Genomic DNA, 20,219 nt, shown 5'->3' on the forward strand with positions numbered 1-20,219 from the left:
GAATATTAATGTGGGTGTTTGTAGCATTGACACCTATACAAAGCCCATCATTACAGGTTGCCTGGAATGTGTTTACAGCTTGGGGTGATGTTTGTGCTGGTAACAGTTGCAGATGTCTTCTGGTGGATTCATTTCTCAAGGCGTTTATGCTTCTCACAGTTAATCTGTATATGTAACCCATTTCTAGAGCTTTGCTACAATGCAAGTAAGTCTTGGGGTGGGTCTCTTGCTGACAACACTTTCAGCCACTGTTTCATTGCATTGCTTCTCATAATGTGCTTATTCCAATTTCCAGTGCTGTGGGGAGCCACTTATCATGATTGCTACAATGTTTGGTAGCTGCTTCAGGGAATAGTTGCAGTCTTGTTGTGACTGACTGGGTTTAGATTCCTCTATCAACTGTCGCTATGTTTTCCACTATATGTCTATGGTCTGAGATTGATCTGGGGACAAATCCAGCCATTGTGCAGCTGACTTCTTTTTCAGTGTCTATAGTGCCTGCCACGATTCACATCAATTTAGATCTTTTATTAACAGATTTCATGGAATGTGATTAAGATATAGAGTGGGGTTGCTGCAGGGGACCAGGGAGAATAGAGCCATTGTGTGGTCACTGTTTTGGCTGTTCATTGTCATCTCTGCTAGGAATTGTTCCAACAGCCTCTTGTGCTGCAGAGACTGCTCCTCTCTGGCCCTGATTTCTCTGCTCCATCCCAGCAACAGGTCCTCCAGGGCCCTTCTACGTCTTCCTCTCCTTTCTCTCATGTTCTCTCTCTGTCCTCTTGTGAAGAGAATTTGTCTTCTCCAGAAGGTCCTAACAATTAAATGGACAAAAGAAAGATTATATTTTAGCCATAGGGAAAATTTAACACATCCCTCCACATAACCTTGCTTTGCACTAGAATGCCACAATTTTGCTACTTTTGAACATTTATGGAATGTAACTGTCTCTCTCCATTATGTGCCCTGGTTCTCAGAAAGCACCCTTGCTACTCATGAGGAAGAACCAGACACACACACACAATAGTGAGATACATGTAATAGTATTTTTCACAAATTAAACTGTTTATAATGTGAGAAGGTGAAGGGTGGGGATAATTTCCTCTATGTTGCCAGTTTTACTTTTCTTTCTTTAAGACTGGATCACCTATCGAGCATATTGGTGCATTTCAAATACCAGAATGGAAAGAAGTGGCTTTTCGATTCAGCAGTACTGAACCCCTCAAACAATGCCTGGGAGATTTTTATGAGAATGGTCACAGCATTACATATCAATGAATGGAGAGGTTTAATGTGCTAGGAAGGTGGCCCTAACAAATTTGCACATCTGCTAAACCTCAAGGACGAGTTGGAATTCATGCTGCGTGAGAAATTTGCTAGTACAAGCTTCTATGTCTTGGAAGAATAATTATAGAAATGGACAAAATCCTGAGCTGGAATACAGTTCTTTGATCCAAAGGAGATTTGAAACCCCTTTCCCCTGTTTGCCTATCAGTGTGAAATGGAGATGGAGGCAGACATGCTGCAACTTTATTACAAATATCCTGGGACCCAGGACAGTGCCATAAATCCTTTCCCGAGACAGCTTGAAAGGTATGCCGAACTGTTCTGGGTCTGAGACTGGATACCACCCCCAGCTTTTCCTTAGTCAAATTTAAAGATATATTAAAGGTATGTTGACCTAAGATGTGCTCTGAGTGGCCTCAGTATGCCCCCTGCCTGACAGTACAGACAGAAAAACTGATTTTTAGTTCCTCAAGTTTCAACAGAATGTGGTCTGAATGCAAGATACATATTCTGTAATGCTAGAAACTTGGGGGAGTAAAATGGTCTCATTTGAAATGAAAATATTCAAGCCCTGTGCCCTTCTTTTTTTTTTTACCTTTTCTGTTCCCCCTCACCCACATTTCATTCTGGAACAAGCTTAATACTTGTAACCATTCCCTCTACCTTTTTCCAGAGCCAGGGTGGCTGGCGGAGAGGTGCAGCTGGCAGAGAGTGCCAGAACAGAGCCCCACAGAGAGGGGTAGTGAGTGACTGCTCAAACAGTGGAGCGAGTAAGGTTCCTCCTTACCCCGCCCTCCACCCAGGGTGAGAAGTTAACTCTGCAGATGCAGCTCTGAACTCTGGATCTGCACTGTCTAATGACAGCAACTGTGAGTGAGGTGCAGAGAAGGGACTTTTGGGTTGCAGGACTTAAGAACCTGAGGGGAAAAGGACACTGCCCAACTTACCTGGTGTGGGTCTTTAGCTCAGAGTTTGTGTTTATAAACCCTGTTTGTGGTGTTTCCCCAAATTAATGCCGCATTATTTCCCTCCTTTTATTAAAAGTTTTTTGCTACACTCAGACTCTGTGCTTGTGAGAGGGGAAGTACAACCTCTTAGAGGTGCTCAGGGAGTGATGTGTAATTGTCCCAGGTCACTGGGTCAGGGCTTGAGCTGGTTTAGATCGTATTGTTGAAAAGGAACTCTAGATACTGAACCTGGCCCTTGTTGCTGCCAACTCTGACTGGCAGAAGGATTACAAAAGTAATGAAATTAGAGTGGAGATTTTGGCCAAACTCAAGGAAACCAAAACTTGTTCATGGGCTCCAATGCTGGGGAACGTATAAAGTTAAGGGGCTGATTATCAGGAGTGCTGAGCTGGCATAGGTCCATTGCATTGTATAACTGTGGGAAATTTCAGTAATACACAGTACATCCTTCTAAAAACAAACAAACAAAAAACATTTACTACAAAATGTAGCTTAAATCACTGTTATCTTCCTTGTGGTCCCATCCTCTTTGTCAAGGGAATAGCTCTTTTCACCCTCAAAAAATTGTGATGATACTAATATGGAGACAGATCACCCTCTCCAATTGGAAAACCTGTGGAAGGTGTTTAAAGGATGAGGAAATCTCTGTAAGTTTCCCCTCATGGATGCTCCTTCTTGGTAAGAAGGGTTACTTCCTGATTGCTCCTTGGTGTCTGAATACTTATTTACTGTACAGAATTACTCCTATAACACTACAATCAAAACCGTCAGGGATGGGATTTTCAAAGGCATGTGGCTTTAGGAGTGCAAATCCCATTGACTTTCAGTGGAACTTGTGGCTCTAAACCCCTGAAGTACTTGTGCAAATCAATCTCTAAATGTACATACTTAATGACAACAGGGATTTTTTTATTCACTGTATATATGCAAATCATTAATATATGCATGTATTTTTTTTTGTCTATCAGTTTCAGTAGTTCCCACCACCAGATTATCTGGGCTCTATACAAAGTGTTAAGACAAACAGGAGTAGCCTGCTGGTTCAGTTCTATTTTTATTACAGTATTTCAATGGGTTAGTTTAGGCTGCTTTTCCTGGCAGTTTTAAAGCTCTCCAGTTAGGTCAACTATAATCATATTTTATCAAACATTGCTTGCTATAGTACATTTCAGTGTTCCTTCCCAGACATCAACGCCAACATCATATCTTTATTCTGGTCAAGAGTGCAGGAGAATCTTTCACCTCTTTTGATGCTGGCAGTTGAGACCCATGACTATTCATGGGTACACTTGACAAGTCCTTTTCTGCAGGCTGACCAGAAATTTACCATACTACCATCTTTGTAATGGTTCCTAACATTAATTCGCTCAAGATTCTGAATTCCAGATTTATTTTCTGGTACCAGGTTTATCAACAAGTGGTGTCTCATGCAGCTTATGTAACACGATACACACAGACACTCGATCTGGCCCAAATTGAACCCCTCGCCCCCCTTTCTGGGGTTTATTTTTATTGTTAACTTAAATAACAAGCAAATAAAAAAAACCCCGCATCCTAAACTCTTTATTGAGTTTGGCTGTGAAACTCAGAGACATTCAGTCTCTGGGTTGGAGCTAATATAACCCATCTGGTCTGACATCAGGGCAAGTCAGGAGAAAAGCTCTGCAGTTCTATGAAGATAATTTTGTTATGACTATAGCACAAAATAAGGTACAGACATATTGAGAATGTGAATCACATTTCATTAAAAAACTTCTTCAATATGTTCCATATTTGGTTGCAGATCATCTTCTGGTTAAAATACTGGCCTGGGACTCAGGAGATCTGAATTCTATTCTGAGCTCTGCCATGGGTTCAATGTGACCTTGTGTAAGGCTACGTCTACACTACAGGATAATTCCAAATTACATTAAACCGGTTTTATAAAACAGATATTATAAATTCGATTTCACGCGGCCACACTCAGGCACCAGTAATTCGGTGGTGTGGTCCATTTGCGTCCAGGGGCTAGCGTCGATTTCTGGAGCTCATTGTGGGTAGCTATTCCATAGCTATCCCATAGTTCCCGCAGTCTCCCCCGCCTTTGAATTCTGTGGTTGAATCATTGTCGCGGGTGTTTCTGGGTAAATGTCATCATGCCATTCCTTCCTCCGGGAAACAACAGCAGACAATCCTTTCGCGCTTTTTTCCCTGCGATTGCACCTGCAGATCGCCTAAGCATCGGCAACCATGGAGGCTTTCATGCTTTCTTTTTGTCACTGTCACCTATGTGTTACGGATCCGCGTGGACAGAGGTATCCCATACGCTACACAGCATGCATTCAGTTGCTTGGCACTGGTAGCAGAGAGTGTTACACGGTTCCGGTTGAACGTCTAATCTGAAAGTCTAAATTCGTGCAATGAGATGACAGTTATCATCTCTCTCTGTACTTGTCTGCTGCTTATCATGGTGCCCCTGGCCTGACCTCGCTGAGCCGGGGGGCAAAAGCAAAACTGGAATGATCCCCTGAGTCATCCCTCCTTATGGTTATCCTAAAAAATAGAGTCAGTCTGCCTAGAACTATAGGGCATAGTGTACTAGAGCAACAGTGTATCAGAGAAACCATAGAGACGGTCCAGTCAATCGCACAGTAATGACGGCAGCTCATTTGGAGTTCCTGCACAACTCCACCGTGCTTCCTGCTTCCCCAACCTTCTGGCTACCGTGCGAGGTCCCCTCCATTTGTAAGATAAAGAAGTAATAAAGAATCACGAGTTTTTGTGACATAAAATGGAAGGGATGGTAGCCTCCGGTGCTATACTTAGTTCCAGGCAGCGACAATTAAGCGGTGGGGAGGAGCGCCAGCATCCTACTCTATGATAGTCAGGAGTACAGAATCTTTTCTTATCCATGTAAAGGGGGGGGCTGATTGAGTCTCAGCCCCAGTTGATGTATGATGAGACGGTTACCACCGTTCTGTAACATCTACTGCTATTGACCAAGATCATTCCTGTTTCTGTTTTTGCCAGGCGCCCCCCTGGGCTGGCCATTAAGGCAACATGTTAGATATTGAGCAATTTATCAAAACATGGCACTCGTTCATTAAGGACGTTAACCGGTCCTACTGCACGTGTCTGCCACTGGATAGGGGAGAGGAGCCAAATACTGTGCTTCACTGCTGCAGCATAGCGTCTACCAGTCAGCATTCAGTAGATATAGAGGTGACACTGAAAGAAAGTTCAAGAAATGATTTCTTTCCCTTTTCTTTCATGTGGTGGAGGGTGGAGTTAAACTGAGGAGCTATTCCTGAACCACGGGACAATGTAGTTTGAACCTACAGGCATGTGGGAGTCAGCAAGAATGCAAATACTTTTCAGAGACTGCTGTGGACTGTGGCGATTAGCTTGGGTCCTCAGGTACCCCCTCCGTCTATGAGGCGTCCATTTGAGGGGGTTTTCCCCTTTGGCTTCTTGTTCACTTGTCACGCAGCATGTGTAGCCTGGAAGAGTTTTTCAAACGCTTGTTGCATTTCGTCTTCCGGTAAACAGAGCTTTGATAGAACGATTTGGTCTCCCCATACAGTGATCAGATCCAGTATCGTCCCGTACGGTTCATGCTGGAGCTTTTTTTTTGGATTGGGACTGCATCGCCATGTGTGCTGATCAGAGCTCCACGCTGGGCAAACAGGAAATGTAATTCAAAAGTTCGAGGGGCTTTTCCTGTTTACCTGCCCGTTGCATCCGAGTTCAGATTGCTGTCCAGAGCGGTCAGTGGTGCACTGTGGGATACCGCCCGGAGGCCAATAACGTCGATTTGCGGCCACACTAACCCTAATCTGATATGTTTACATCGATTTCAGCGCTACTCCTCTCGTCGGGGAGGAGTACAGAAATCGATTTAAAGAGCCCTTTATTTCGATATAAAGAGCATTGTAGTGTGGACGGGTACAGCGTTAAATCAATTTAACGCTGTTTAAATCGATTTAAACGCGTAGTGTAGACCAGGCCTAAGTGTCTCCTTTCCCTCAATTCCCCCATCGGTAAAAGGGGAATAACAATGCTTCCCTATTTCACAGAATTCATTATTGTTTGTTAGAAGCTTGCATACTATGGTGATGGACCTCCATAGAAAAGCATACTGTAATATCATAATGGCAAATGAACAGTGTGACAACTATGGCAGTTCCTCACAGGAAAATGAAACATTGGAAAGTATTTAATGTGCTTTAGCAACTTGAAACAAAGAGGAAAGCCAGCAGCCAGTATTATCTGGCAGTTCTTCACAGACCACAAGCAAGTGATCTTTGATTGCCAGGATCTACTGGCCTCAGTTTGAAAACTGTTATGTATAGTTATTTTAATATATTTAATTACATATATAAACACAAGACACAAACATCAGCTGCTTCATAGTTTAGCATGCAAGAATGGTAGGTGGTGCTCTGTAAACTATCTGAATTAGTTCACATACAATAGCCTTGGAAGTGGCTTAATTAATAGTTACTCCAGAGCTGCTTGATGGTTGGCCAGTGTCACTACCAGAGAACATGCTGGGAAATCATTTAGAGCAGTGGCTATTAGGCCAGTTCTCTGGAAGTTAGGGGGATTCATAGTTTGTACCTAACTCAACCTATATGGTTATTTGGAAACCACACTTCTTCAGTGTGTCCAGTTTTGCCAGCTCTCACAATTTTATCATGTGTCTTGTGATATCTGATGTTTTTCTTAAATCACCAGCTCCTTGGAGGCAAGAATCTCAGTTTTCATTTAAAAAAAAAACTGTTTCTAGCCTGCTTGGCTGAGGAGAGAGCTTGGTATCAAGTGCATTGTAAAGATTTAACACTCAGAAAGCACATAAAAAGAATGCACTTTTTAAAATTATTTTTTAAATCTCATCGTTTTTAAGCCAATCTCAATCTTTTTTGGGGTCTGACTGTGATTTTTGTACACAGGAGTTGGCAATGCTGTCAGTAGAAAAGTTGGAAGGAATGATATTATTCACCCGGTGTATGAATTGTTAAAGTCCTTTGTCTCTCTCTGTGATCCCCAACACCATAAAATCAGACTACCTCACAATCTTCAATATATTTATCCTCACAAACCCCTTTAAAGTAGGGAGGTCCTATTATATCCATCTTGCAGATAGGAAACTGAGGCACAGAGTGTTTAAGTGACTTATGCAAGGTCTGACAGGAAGGATGCGGTAGAGCTGGTATTGAACATGAGTCTCTCAAAGTCCCAGCTAGTGCCAAAATCCACCAGACTACTCTTCCTCTCTGTTTTTGTGGAAGCATGACAAGTAGAACCACTTATCTCCTGACCCCTCTGCCATTTGCTCCGAAATCTTCTAAATAGAAGATTTGATGGAGGAAGCTGCCTGCCCCCATGTCCACTGGTCTTCTTTCTACAAAGTAACTCTAAATATTCCAGAGCCTACTGTGGATGCTCATAGCCCTTCAAAACACTTTGGGACTGAGGAAATCATTGCAAAAGAGACAAGTGACATAATTTGTTGAGTCTTTTTCTGTAAACCTTTTATATGCTTTATTTTACATGTATTTTGAGGGGAAGGGAATTTTGCACATTGTGGATTTCCCGAAGAGCCTCCACAAACTGCCTGAATTTGTATCTAAGCCCTGAAAAGAAAAAGAGGGAAACTGGAAAAACTATTAAAAATTCATCCTAACGTTATTCACTGCTTATTGTTTATTTGTTTTCCTAATAGGTTAAGGCCTTTCTTAACTTCAGTTTTGATTTCCCAATATGGCACAAAGTGAAAGCAGGTTTTCTTTCTTGTGCATTTCTGCAAAAGGTCAAATTAAATTTCTTCATGCCCAGTATAATTCTGAATATTTTGCTGTAATATAAACACAGCTCTGCCATCAAAATCTGCTTTCTGCTAGCCAGTTCTTTAATCAATTGCACCGAGCTCCAGCTGGAACTTTTTGAAATTCAGCATTTACTTTGCAGAGGTTTACATGAACATGTTATTTTGGTTTCAACCCTCAGCAGTATGTACCACCAGGTTTCAGGTTGAGGTGGTGGGTTTGTTTAACCTAAATGTCAAAGGAAACTTAGAATGACTGATTTATGCTTTTTAAATAATATGAAACCCTGAATTCTACATGATTTTGATGTAACTCTCTAAATCTGTCCAGATTTGCTACCATATGCTCAAAATTGGAGGCAGGAACACTTGAAAGGACTGTGAATGTTACTAAATCTGCCGTGAACGTGGTCTGCATGTGGATTTTGAAAGAAATCCTGAAAGCAGGTGAGTTTTGCTGCAAAAACATCACAAAGCCCTAGTAGCAGCACAAAAAAGAGAATGATAGATATAAAATACCTTGGCATTGAAATGAAGTAACCTCTGTGAACTGTATTATAAGACATATTTAGAATTAGCTTTTATCTGCTATCATCTTCCTTGAGAGAGGTATGACCTTGTGCTATGAATGAACACAGGACTGGAAGTAAAGAACACAGATTCTATTCCCATATCTACCCAGGACTTGAAAGGTGGCTTTGGGCAAATCTCTAACTCAGTTGTGAACCCTCCTCCAGTTAGTGAGCAGTTACTCACACAAGTACTCCCATGGATTTATGGGTCTACTCATGTGAGTAACTGTACACTGATATGGCCCTGATTGTTATATTTTACTTTTTTATTATTTGTGTTGTGGCACAATCAGGACTGTGACCCCCTAGTGTCAGGCACTGTAAAAACACACAGGAAGTCATGGTCATTGCTCTGACCTGAAAAACTTGCAATCTAATTTGAAGTATGTATTACACACGATTGGAGGGAGAGGGGATGAGGAAAGCTACTTAGCAGGGGTGTTGTGAGGCTTAATTCATGATTGTAAATCATTTGATTATGAAAAGCACTATATCAGTTAAAACATTAATAATATGGTAAAAATTAACTGTTCTGCATTTCCATCCACATCAGCACATATACCTATGTGCTTGAAAAGAAAAGGAGAACATAGTTAACATTCCGTTAACTGTCCACCTAACTATATAGATTTCATCCTTATGTACAGTTATCTGTCTTGATCAGGTTACAAATACAAATAGTGCTGGTGGTGTTTGCTGATTTCCAGGATGCATTAGTTGGATCCATTTGGCTGAACAGATGTTTATCCACCTAACAAAGAACCTTGATCTTGCCACTGATTTTTGTTTCAAGATGTTAAAAGAATCCACTTTATTAAGCCCAGGATAAATTTAGCTTTCAAGCTGGTAGCAGGAAACTTTGTAGTGTTATCAGTTAACTGTCAAAAGAGTAAAGGAATTTCTTCACAGTGTTATTAGGTGACCATTGGTGTTGCTTTGTTAGTTCATAAACAGTACCCATATACTTAATTCATTTGTATGGTTGGAAATAATGCAACTGGCAACCATAAAACAGTTTCATACATAAAATATACTACATATCAAATACTCAAACTGTTTGCATCCTACTAAATCCTATGGTCATTTTTCTTAAACTGTGTCAAATCATTCTGGTAAAATTTGAATAAATCATAATTTCACAAAGAAATACTTCTTGGCAATTAGAGAAGCACACTATCAAAAAGAAAAAAGAGAACTTATTACATCAAGACCCTTACAAGAAACCCTGCCTTTTCAGAAACAATCACCACCATGTACCTCACTATTGCTAAATTCCCCTTGCAGTTTCTGTTGGACATTATTCTTCATTTCTTGTCCAAAAGGAATAAAAGGGCTAAATTCACAGCAAATACTAGGCACAAAGAATAATATAACCAGCAATAATGCTGAGCACTTGCACCTCTATGCTGAGGATCTGTCAGAATTAGGTCCATTGTCTTTTTTTTTAAGATATACATTATAGCAGGCTTAGCTAGTAGCCATTATAATTGAGGTTAAATTCCAATTTATATATTCTAATAAGATGCCACCTTTTATAATTATTCATAAATTCTTCAAACACATTTATTTTAGGATGATACTTTCCAGTATTGATCATAACCAAATGGAAAACATTTCTGGAGTTGTTTTAGGCACATAGTTCAGCATTTTCTGGTTTTGGTTGCGTGTGAGGAAAGACAAGTGTTCACAATGTGTTCTGAACAGAAATTTTGCAATTGCATAATTAAAAAATGATTGAAACTAGAAGTGTCAGCCTGGGTTTGTTTTGTAGACAGAAGGTGTTCAAGTCAAGGTTGAAGAAAATTAGTGTTAAATAAATTAGTATTTCAAATTACCACATTGTGACATGTGCTGTAGAATTTTTCTAGTCTTTTTTTAACAATGTATTTGTAAAGTTGACACAGTACATGATACGTAATTTTAAAACTCATTGTCTTCAAGCATAACTTGATTTGTACCAGTAGATCTAAATGAGATCTATCAAAAACACCAAGTCTGAAGTAAAATCTGTTTAATAGAAATACAGACATAAAAGTTTGAAGGGGGTATGTGCACCCTGAACTATTGCCACCTTTTGGGTGAACTGAGTCCTGAAAACAGGAGGTGGGTTCTGAAATCGTGGAGATGGTCCAGAGTTCGAGATGGCTGAAATTCTGAGATGGCAGTTGGTTTGTGAAAGTTTTAACTTTGAGATAGTTCAAAGTATATGAGGGCAGTTTATTCATGAGGCTTCCGCTGACAATAGCTGCATTGAGGAAACTTCCTGCCAAAAAGTGCCTCATCAAGGAAATGACATACTCCAGAACTTAAATGATTTGGAATATTTTGGTTCTTACCCCCACCCACTCACACACACACACTTTAAAAGACAGGGCAAGGCAAGGCAATTACATTCTGAAACTAATAGTAAAGCAGTGTTAAAGCTGAGAAATCAATCTCCTATAAATCCAGTAAATTCTCGACATTGACATTGAATACACAACTTTTACTATTCCACTTTTGGTTGCACTTAGTGTTTTTTATGTTTGGAGAGATATTAACAGTGGAATTCCTTATCTTATGTAAAGGGAATCTCTCTTTATATAGGGATCTTTATGATCTTCAGAAGCATCTTTTGATTGATGTGCCTACATCTTTTGATTGATGTGCCCCACCTTAATTTGGATATGCACTCCACATGGCTCTTTTTATTCCAGTGTTGATCTCTGAGTAACAACAGGTGTTCATATTTCTTCTGATTTATCTTGAGCAAGATAATCGAGAACATACCATACAGTGAATTAAATTTGAGAAAATATTTTCTCAGATATTCTGTTCTAATAGATTTTTAGAGTTTTACATTTCATAGCGGATATTGTAATGTGTTCTAATTGGTGGTTAACAGGTATGATGGCTTTTCCATGCTCCACTGGTTGGCTTGCAACAGATAGAAGACAGACATAAGGCCGCGGACATTGTAGACATGTGTAGCCAGTGCAAAGAGATTCATGTACAATATTAGAGCGTGGGCTTCTTTCAAGATAGTCCATTTTAAGATGAATGTTGCCTTGCCTCATTCATACAGCAGATATTTTCCCAATTCTCACAATTTACCAAGATTTATAAAGTGATCAGTTAATAGGCTAATAACCCCAATACTAATCAAATATATATAATTTCACTGTACTGCCACTTTTTTTGGAGTCCTGTCTACATTCATGGAACTTTAATTCTCAAAGGCTGTTAGCAGAGTCAAATCTGTCTTCCATTCCTGTGCCAGTCCTTGCTTTGTTTAATGAGCTAACATTTAAAAGAGAGTGTAGTGAGGCAGCCTGGCTCCCAGGCACCCCGGAGAATGAAGACCCCAGCCGGAGGCTGGACTGGGCGGAGCTACGGAGCTCTGAGCCCGCCCTGCAAAGGGTCAAGTGCCGACCCGGAAGTATAAAGGCAGGCCCTCCGAGTTCAGTGAGGCCCCAGCCGTCGGAGGGGCCGGACATCTGTGATCAAGCTCCCGCTGGGGAGGCTTGGCCGATCCTGTCCCGCGCTCGCTACCCGGAGGAGGACTGGCCGAGTCTACCTTTTGCCACCTACCCCGAGGACCCGCTGAACCCACCTGTGGACACTCACCCTGAGGAGCCGATGGCAGTTGACCCCTATGCTGACACCATGACGACCCAGGTAGGTCCTGAGGGGAAGTACGGAAGCAGCCTGGGGGCAGCCGACCCCAGTCTGGCTGCGGAGTTGCCAGAGCGAATGTCAGTGTGTTGCGGCCAGGATCCCCACTGACACAGCAGCAGACTGCCTGCCGCTGCTAGGGCCCCGGGCTGGGACGCAGTGGAGTGGGAGGGCCTGCATCCCCCGTGCTACCCAACGTCTGGGTGTCAGCCTCCCCCTCTCCCTGGGCCTGAGGAGGCCAAATCCTAGAACTGCTATTGCTAAGCCCTGTTTAAAGGCCTGAGCCTATTTGACTTTACTGTGTTTGCTGCCCCCCCGAACCCAGAGCCTGGGCTGGACAGACTGAACTGCTTGCTTGGTGTAGTGAGGTGGCCTGGTCCCAGGCGCCCCGAGAACGAGGAGCCCCTCTTTCGACAGCGGACCCCCTTACAGAGAGCTGTAATAATCTTTGGTTGGTGTAGTGATGCATTTAATCATTTGTGTATTGAGACAGTGCCTGTGAAAATTCGCTTTCATAACTAAATTGCCTGTATCAAAATTAAGTAATAGCTCACTTAACTCTTCAGACTTCTGAATAATGAGAGTACTGCAGGAATTCATTGTTTGAACTACAACAAGTTGATTGACCATGTTTCCACTTCACAAAACTGGAAACATATAGTTGTGGAGTGCACAGTTGCCAGAGAAAGTCTGATGGTCAGAAATAAAATTTGATATGACCACTTGACACAGCAAGCAGTGAATTTTGTGAAATGTAATATAAACTTGGCTTTTCTTCTAGTTCTTGGGGACATTTAGCATTTTCCTTTTGGGGGAAGGAGAGCAAGAGTAAGCTTCCCATGTCAGTGTTTCTGAATCTATTTTTTGGCTCACGGCATCTTTTCTTTTTCTAAGCTTCACAGCCATAGCAAATGTTTTTAAAGGATCAATGCACAGCATAGCGTTAATGTATGTATGTAAAATGTATTTTAACAACCTTAATATTAACTAGCAAATCAATTCAATCAGTACTTTACAACTAATTGATTTGGATGGATGATATCGGGCATAGCTTTCCCCAGCCTAGGTGCCAAAACTGTGGCCAATGTTTTCATATCACTATGAATTACGGACATATTTGCCACTGCTTCCAGCAGCTCCCATTGGTCTGGAGCAGTGAACTGTGGCCACTGGGAGCTACGATCGGCCAAACCTGCGGATGTGGCAGGTAAACAAACTGGCCTGGCCCACCAGGGGCTTTCCCTTTACAAGTGGTGGAACAAGTTTGGGAACCACTGAATTAGGGGGATTGGTTTACAGTTCAAGCATGGTATGAGAGCCTGACATGACTTAGGAATAACTGACATCAAGCCTTCCCTGTGTAGGGTGGTGGGAAGGGGAGAGTACCCTCCTCCAGGGATACACTGAACAGGGTAAGCAGCTTACCTATAAGGGACTGAAAACACTGTTCATAAACTTCAACAGGGAAGCATCTAGGCTGGGACCTTACCCCATTTCATGGACTTCAGGGTACTGGCAAGCTCTGATGTTGTTAATGCAGCATCCAAGCTCTCCTGCTGGGTCACAGAGAGTTGGGACATCTGTATTTTAATAAAGAAAATGTCCAGGGCCTCATGCAAAGGAGAAGATTCTGAATGGTATATACAGATGTAAAACAATTGTTTATTTAGAACTCTGGCTGTGGTATACAATTTATTTTATGTATCTTGGATTGTTGTAATAGTTGTCTCAGCTGTTCGTTCCACCAGTTGGCAAGTTAACAGTCTACCTGCTATTTCCTCCTGCCTCCGAGAAGTGTTTTCTTAACTGAAAAAGTACAAACTCAGCTTGGTATTGTGATTAAGTGTGTAGACCCCCACAATGTAGCAGCCAAGAAAAAGTTAATAATGTACCAGTTACTCCTCCAGCTGTGTCAAAGGGTATGTCAACACCGCAATTAAAAACCTGTGGCTGGCTCATGGCAGCTGATTTGGGCTAAGGGGATGTTCACGCTTCAGCCTGAGCTCTGGGACCTTCCCACCTTGCAGGATCCTAGAGCCTGAGCCCCAGCCTGAGTCTAAAAGTCTACACTGCAATGAAACAGCCCCTTTGCTCAAGCCCCACTCAACTGTCATGGGCCAACCCCTGGTTTTTAATTACTGTGTGCACATACCATAAGAGGTCAATTAGCAACAGTTGGTATAAAAGGCTGCAGCATAGAGAAGAGCTGCTGCCAGAGAGGTGGAGTGTGGTCTTGAAGAAGCACCTCAGTAGCCAGTTGGGAAGAAGCTGCACTCCAGCATGGGAGGAGTGGAGTCTGTAGCCATGTGGGAAATGCAGACAAACAGGGAAAAGGTAGGAGCAACCCATGGAAGCAGTTGGAGATTGTAAGGAGCAGTCCTGAGCTTCCAAACATAGGGTCCCAAAGGGTCCCTGAGTTTTCCTCCTCCAACAGGAGAGAAAAATCAAACCCCAGGATAAAGAGAGGCAAATGAGGGCCAAAGACCTGGCATAAAATTAATTAGACTTTTTGTGTTTTTCTGTTACCCCGGAATGGGACTGAACTGAAAGATAGGCCAGGCCACAGAAGCTGCAGACAGTTACAGCACCAGATAGACAACAGGCAACACTAGAGCAAAAAAACTACTGCAACACTGAATCCTGGCACTAGGGGAGTGTTCTGGAGATGAGTTCACTTCCTGACAGGGTTGTGTGCAGCTTACTGAGCGCAGACCTGTTTCTCGTCAGTCTACGTAGGAGTACTAAGGATTAGTGTCCATCTCCTTGACTTTCCTTTTATGGAGTACCATAATTTCCCTTTGCTCCCTTGTTTTAGCCACAGCAAAGCTAATCATTCTGTCTCTAAGACAGACATTTAAAGTTTCCCAAAGAAGTTTGCAGAAGGAGTTGAGGGCTCCCTGCATCCAGGAAAAGGTTAATTTCCTTATTTATTAACATCTGAAAATGGTGAGTCTAAAAGTAGTGAGGTGTTAAACCTCCATCTATTTTGTTTCTCATCCAGCACGATGGAAATCAATTGCAGGGTAAAGGGTGCATGGTCAGAAATCACTATAGGGCCAATTGACGAGTTGAATATAAATTAGATTAGCCCTTCTGAGATTATGAAAAAGTAGGTCTATGAATATGTATTTGGACAGGGGAGAAAATGTGTAATCTCTTTCTGTTGGGTGCACAAGTCTCCACACATCACAGACATGTATTTTAAAATTTGGTGCAGTGGTATTTTGGGTCCAGCTCTTTATCAGTGGTCCTTAGGACACTATAAAACATTCTTTCTAACAATCTACAAAGTTAGGTAATCTTATGTTAAATGCTTAACAGTAAGGTGTTTGTTTGTATGTTTGTCACTCAGTCCCAAAGAAAGATATGTTGGAATTGGAAAAGGTACAGAAAAAAGCAGCAAAAATGATTCGGGGTATGGAACAGCTTCTGTATGCGGAAAAATTAATAAGATTGGGATTTCTCAGCTTGGAAAAGAGATAACTAAGGAGGATATATTATTGAGGTCTATAAAATCATGACTGATGTGGAGAAAGTAAATAAGGAAGTATTAGTTACTCCTTCTCACAACACAAGAACTAGAGGTCACCAAATGAAATTAATAGGCATTAGATTTAAAACAAATAAAAGGAATTGTTTCTTCATACAATGCACAATCAACCTGTGGAACTCTTTGCCAGAGTATGTTGTGAAAGCCAAGACTGTAACAGGGTTAAGAAAAGAACTGGATAAGAATGGGATGCAAAACACTGTTCTGAAGTTTCCCAAGCCTCTGTTTGCCAGAAAGTGGGAATGGGTGACACGGGATGGATCACTTGATGATTACCTGTTCTGTTCATTCCCTCTGAAGCACCTGGCATTGGCCATTGTCGGAAGACAAGATACTGGCTAGATGGGCCATTGGTCTGACCCAGTATGGCCATTCTTATCTTTTTATGTTTAGTATAACATATAGATATATCGGTATTTCCATCTTGGTCATTTGAAATCGGCTTTGTATTTTATGCATGGATTATCTGAGGCTGAATACAAGGACAGAGAGCCAGATAGATGTCTTAACTGTAGATAAACTCCTGCATTTATCTAATCAAACTTGGTATTTTAAAATGTATGCTTCACAAAACTGCTGCTGTGGTCCAAATGTCACTTTCAGTATCCAGACATACACTATGTCCGAATGAAAAGAAGATGACCGATAAAAGAAGAAATGAAGTGTCTATGTTTTTAAAGTCAATTGATTCAGGAACTACTTTGTGCATGTCACTTGCATTGTTTTAAAGTTCTTTTAAGAGATTGGAAATTGATGGATTAACTGTTGAATGTCACCCATCAGAGTTTCACAACTAATTTTCTTCAGCTTTTTTTCTCCAGCTTCCATATAAAGAAAATGTAAAATATTAGAATTATACAGATTGATAGATTCCATTGTGCATGAATAACATTTTCTTCTGCAAAAAATATCTTTTATGTTGTAAAAGCTATCTGATATCCATGCTCTTTAAAGCCTAAAATTGATGGAAATATTATTTTGGGATCTTCACTACTCACCAGGGTCTTACATAACCAGATTTGGTTATCTCTGTTGGCAAGTAAGTTCCCTTTTAATCTGAACAGCTAAAGACATTTTGCACTATTTAGAGTGACTAAGATCTTGTTTCCACATTTTCAAAGTGAGCAATGTTTTAAATCTACACTGTCCAGTGGTGTCAGATATGTGCATTTCTCTGAAGGGCTGTTTAACGTAGGTGACCCCAATTCTAATGCTTCTGTTATCAAACATAAATATTTATATTTCCTGGATGGTTCCTTAAAGTGTTTTGTTTTCATACTGGGATGGTAGCCTGGGGATAACTATGGACAATAGGCAGCTGGGGTTAACTGAGTGGACTGCTAATGAGATGCAGAGCTTTTTACCTTTAGGACACTTGACTCTGACCAGGAGTTGTATTGGCAACTGGAAGGTGTTAACATTAATGGTCTCTGCAGAATGGTGGTCTAGTACTATTGTTGGCACTGGCAGCAAAGAATGCAAGGACTGAGGCATGGATATGGACAGGGTCGGCTCTAGGTTTTTTGCTGCCCCAAGCAAAAAAATTATTGGGTGTGCCTCACCCCATCCCTGGGCTCTCACCCACCCCCACGAGTGCCCTTCCCCACCGCACACCCTGCCTCCCCAGCACTGGGCTCCCCTCTCGTCTCCAGCCAGTCCAGCGCTAGCAGGGTCAGGGTAAGCAGTGGGGCTCCCAGGCTGTGCCTCAGCCCAGGGTCCCTCCAGCTGGGGCTCCTGCCTCCAGGACTGGTTGGGACCCGGGAGGGCAGAGCCAGGGGACTGCCCCATCAGGGGACTGAGGAGCCAGGGCAGGGTAACCCCAGAGGGAGCAGAGCCCTGGAGAGCGGTACACAAGCCCTGTATGGAAGCGTCCCACCCTCTATGGCCCCACTGCTGCTTCTGGCCGCCCTGCCTCAGTCCCTGGGCGGCTTGGGCCACTTCACCCAGCCCTGGCTGCAGTGCTGGGGGGCGGCCGCCCTGCGGCACCTGCAGGCGGATCTGTGTGCCCCATGGGGCATCCCCCAGCCTGGGTGTCCCCCACTTGGAGCCTGTCCAGCCCAGCCACAAGGTGTGAGTGCTGCTCCCCCACGGTGTGAACTGCAGTGGCCCCAGGGCGCCCCCCTCGCACGACGCCCTGCTACTGCCAAGGCCAGCTTTAGGCTTTTGTGCTAGAAGGGGGGAAAAAAAGGCTGGAATGCCTCCCCTGAAAATGTGCCGCCCAAGCACGTGCTTGGTTTGCTGGTGCCTAGAGCAGGCCCTGGATATGGAACTACCCCAGAGGATGAAAATGGTTGAGACACTATTTGGAGTACAAGAAAACTCACATGACCGCTGCTCATGCTGTGATTTGTTCTGTAGATAAATAGGAATTCACTTTTCAAAGCTCTCAATCCAGCCAAAAGTCATGAGCATTAAATACACTCAAAGTTTTTGATGTTTATTTTTAGCCATTTTGTACTTCTTGCTGTAATCAATCCCACTTGCCTATGTAGCAATTCCCAGGCTTCTCACTGTCTGGCAGTCCAATAATATTTTTTGAGTTTGAAACCTAATTAAAATCTCTATGCTCCTTAGTATGAGACAGATCAAAGTCAAATTTGGAATTCTTAACACCCAGCTTTTCTTTTCCTCCCAAAATCACTCTCTGCTGTCTAAAACTATTTTGTAGAAGTCCAGTACACTGTTACCTTCTCTGTTTGAAGATTTTCTCTCTGTCATTGGAAACTCTGACACTTTGATAGTTATTCTTATAAGAGGCTCAGTGGAATAGATCATACACTTGCACTCCGCTTCATACAACAAATGGAGTAGGGAACTAGATGAGACAGATCCTCAGCCACATAGATGATATTGCTATATTTAGCAACACCTGGGAAGAACACACATATTGAAAAGCATCAGGGAGGCAGGCCTCACAGTCAAGGTGTTAAAGTGTATGGTTGGGGCAGCAAAGATCTCTTACCTGGGTTGTTTGGAGGCCAAATCCATCCATACACTCTGGAAGTGGAAGCTATTGTGAATTGGCCTGTCCCCAAAACTAAAAAAACAGGTTCAATCTTGTTTAGGTCTTGCTAACTATTACTGAAAATTTGTGTGGAGGTTTTAATGACATTGTCACTCCTGTCACAAGACAATGCTAGAAAAGAAAACCAGAAAAAGTGGTTTGCTCAGACATCTGTCAAAAGGGTTTTGATACAGTGAAACAGATTTTATCAATGACACCCATTTTGGACAGTCCATATTTTAAGAAAATGTTTTAATTTTGTACTGATGCATCTGATGCAGGCCTTGGGGAGGATATTGATGCAAACGGGGAGGATAACAAGAAAAACCCCATTGCATTTCTGACTAAACAGAATTACTCTAATACAATGGAGCATAGCTTTGCAGGAATATTATATGGAAATGAAACATATTTGGGGTGGAGAACAAGGTAGACAATGCCCTATCCAGACATAAGGGGGCAGAAGTGAAGCTTATGTCATGGCGAGTGGCCAAAACTCCAGCATCAAATGCACAAGGAGTATGTGTGGCAATCAGGCCTCAGACACTCCAAGGTTAGGACAGGGGGTCTAAACACCGAAGAATAAGCAATGGTATCAACTGATAGTATACAATCTTACTATGTATAAAAATATGTTGAGTAAGGTATTTTATGAAAGTAATGTTCTGTACTTGATCATTATGAGATATGCATACAAACTGTGGTTACGAATCTCTGTGTTTATGTATATAGAAAACTGTGCTCATAACCTGTACTACAATTTCAAATACACCTCACAGCAGGGAGGGGCACCTCCCAAGACAGGTGTTTACATACAGTCAGATGCGAGTCTCTTTTCCTGGGCTGTACAATGGATTGTTAACAATGGACCATTATAGTTAATGGAAAGATATAGAGACAACTGGGGATTTCCCCACTTTGAATTTCTGTAGTGACTGAAGCAAAAACATCTGAAAAACCCGTTTAACACTTTTCAGCTAGGGTTCTGTTACCTTGAGCACCTTAGCTGATGTCATGATGTAAGACCATAGCTTTTCATCAGGCAATCTGGTAGAGGTTATGCAGAATTAGTCAGTCACTAACAACTGTCAGTCTGACAAGGTGGGTGAAGTAATATTTTTTTTATTGGACCATCTTCTGTTGGTAAAAGAGATGAGCTTTCAAGCTTCCCTAGACCTGAGGAAGAGCTCTGTGTAGCTCGTAAGCTTGATTCTCTCACCAACAAAAGTTGATCCAACAAAAGATTTTGCCTCATCCACCTTGTCTATATAATAACCTGGGACTGACGTGGCTACAACAACACTGCATACAATTGTCAGTCTGGGAATCCTAAGTAGAAAAATGTACTTGGGGCAGTGAATGATCACTTCAGATGAAA

The 20,219-nt window shown here is 42.1% G+C and overlaps 1 pseudogene; it reads left to right on the forward strand.

The window, feature by feature from the left end:
- LOC116835909 (cytochrome P450 4V2-like) overlaps nucleotides 1-19,906 on the forward strand; it is a 388,896-nt pseudogene extending 368,990 nt beyond the window's left edge.
- The last annotated feature ends 313 nt before the right edge of the window (nucleotides 19,907-20,219 follow it).

This window comes from Chelonoidis abingdonii, chromosome 5 (genome assembly GCF_003597395.2).
Source record: "Chelonoidis abingdonii isolate Lonesome George chromosome 5, CheloAbing_2.0, whole genome shotgun sequence".
NCBI lineage: Eukaryota > Metazoa > Chordata > Testudines > Testudinidae > Chelonoidis > Chelonoidis abingdonii.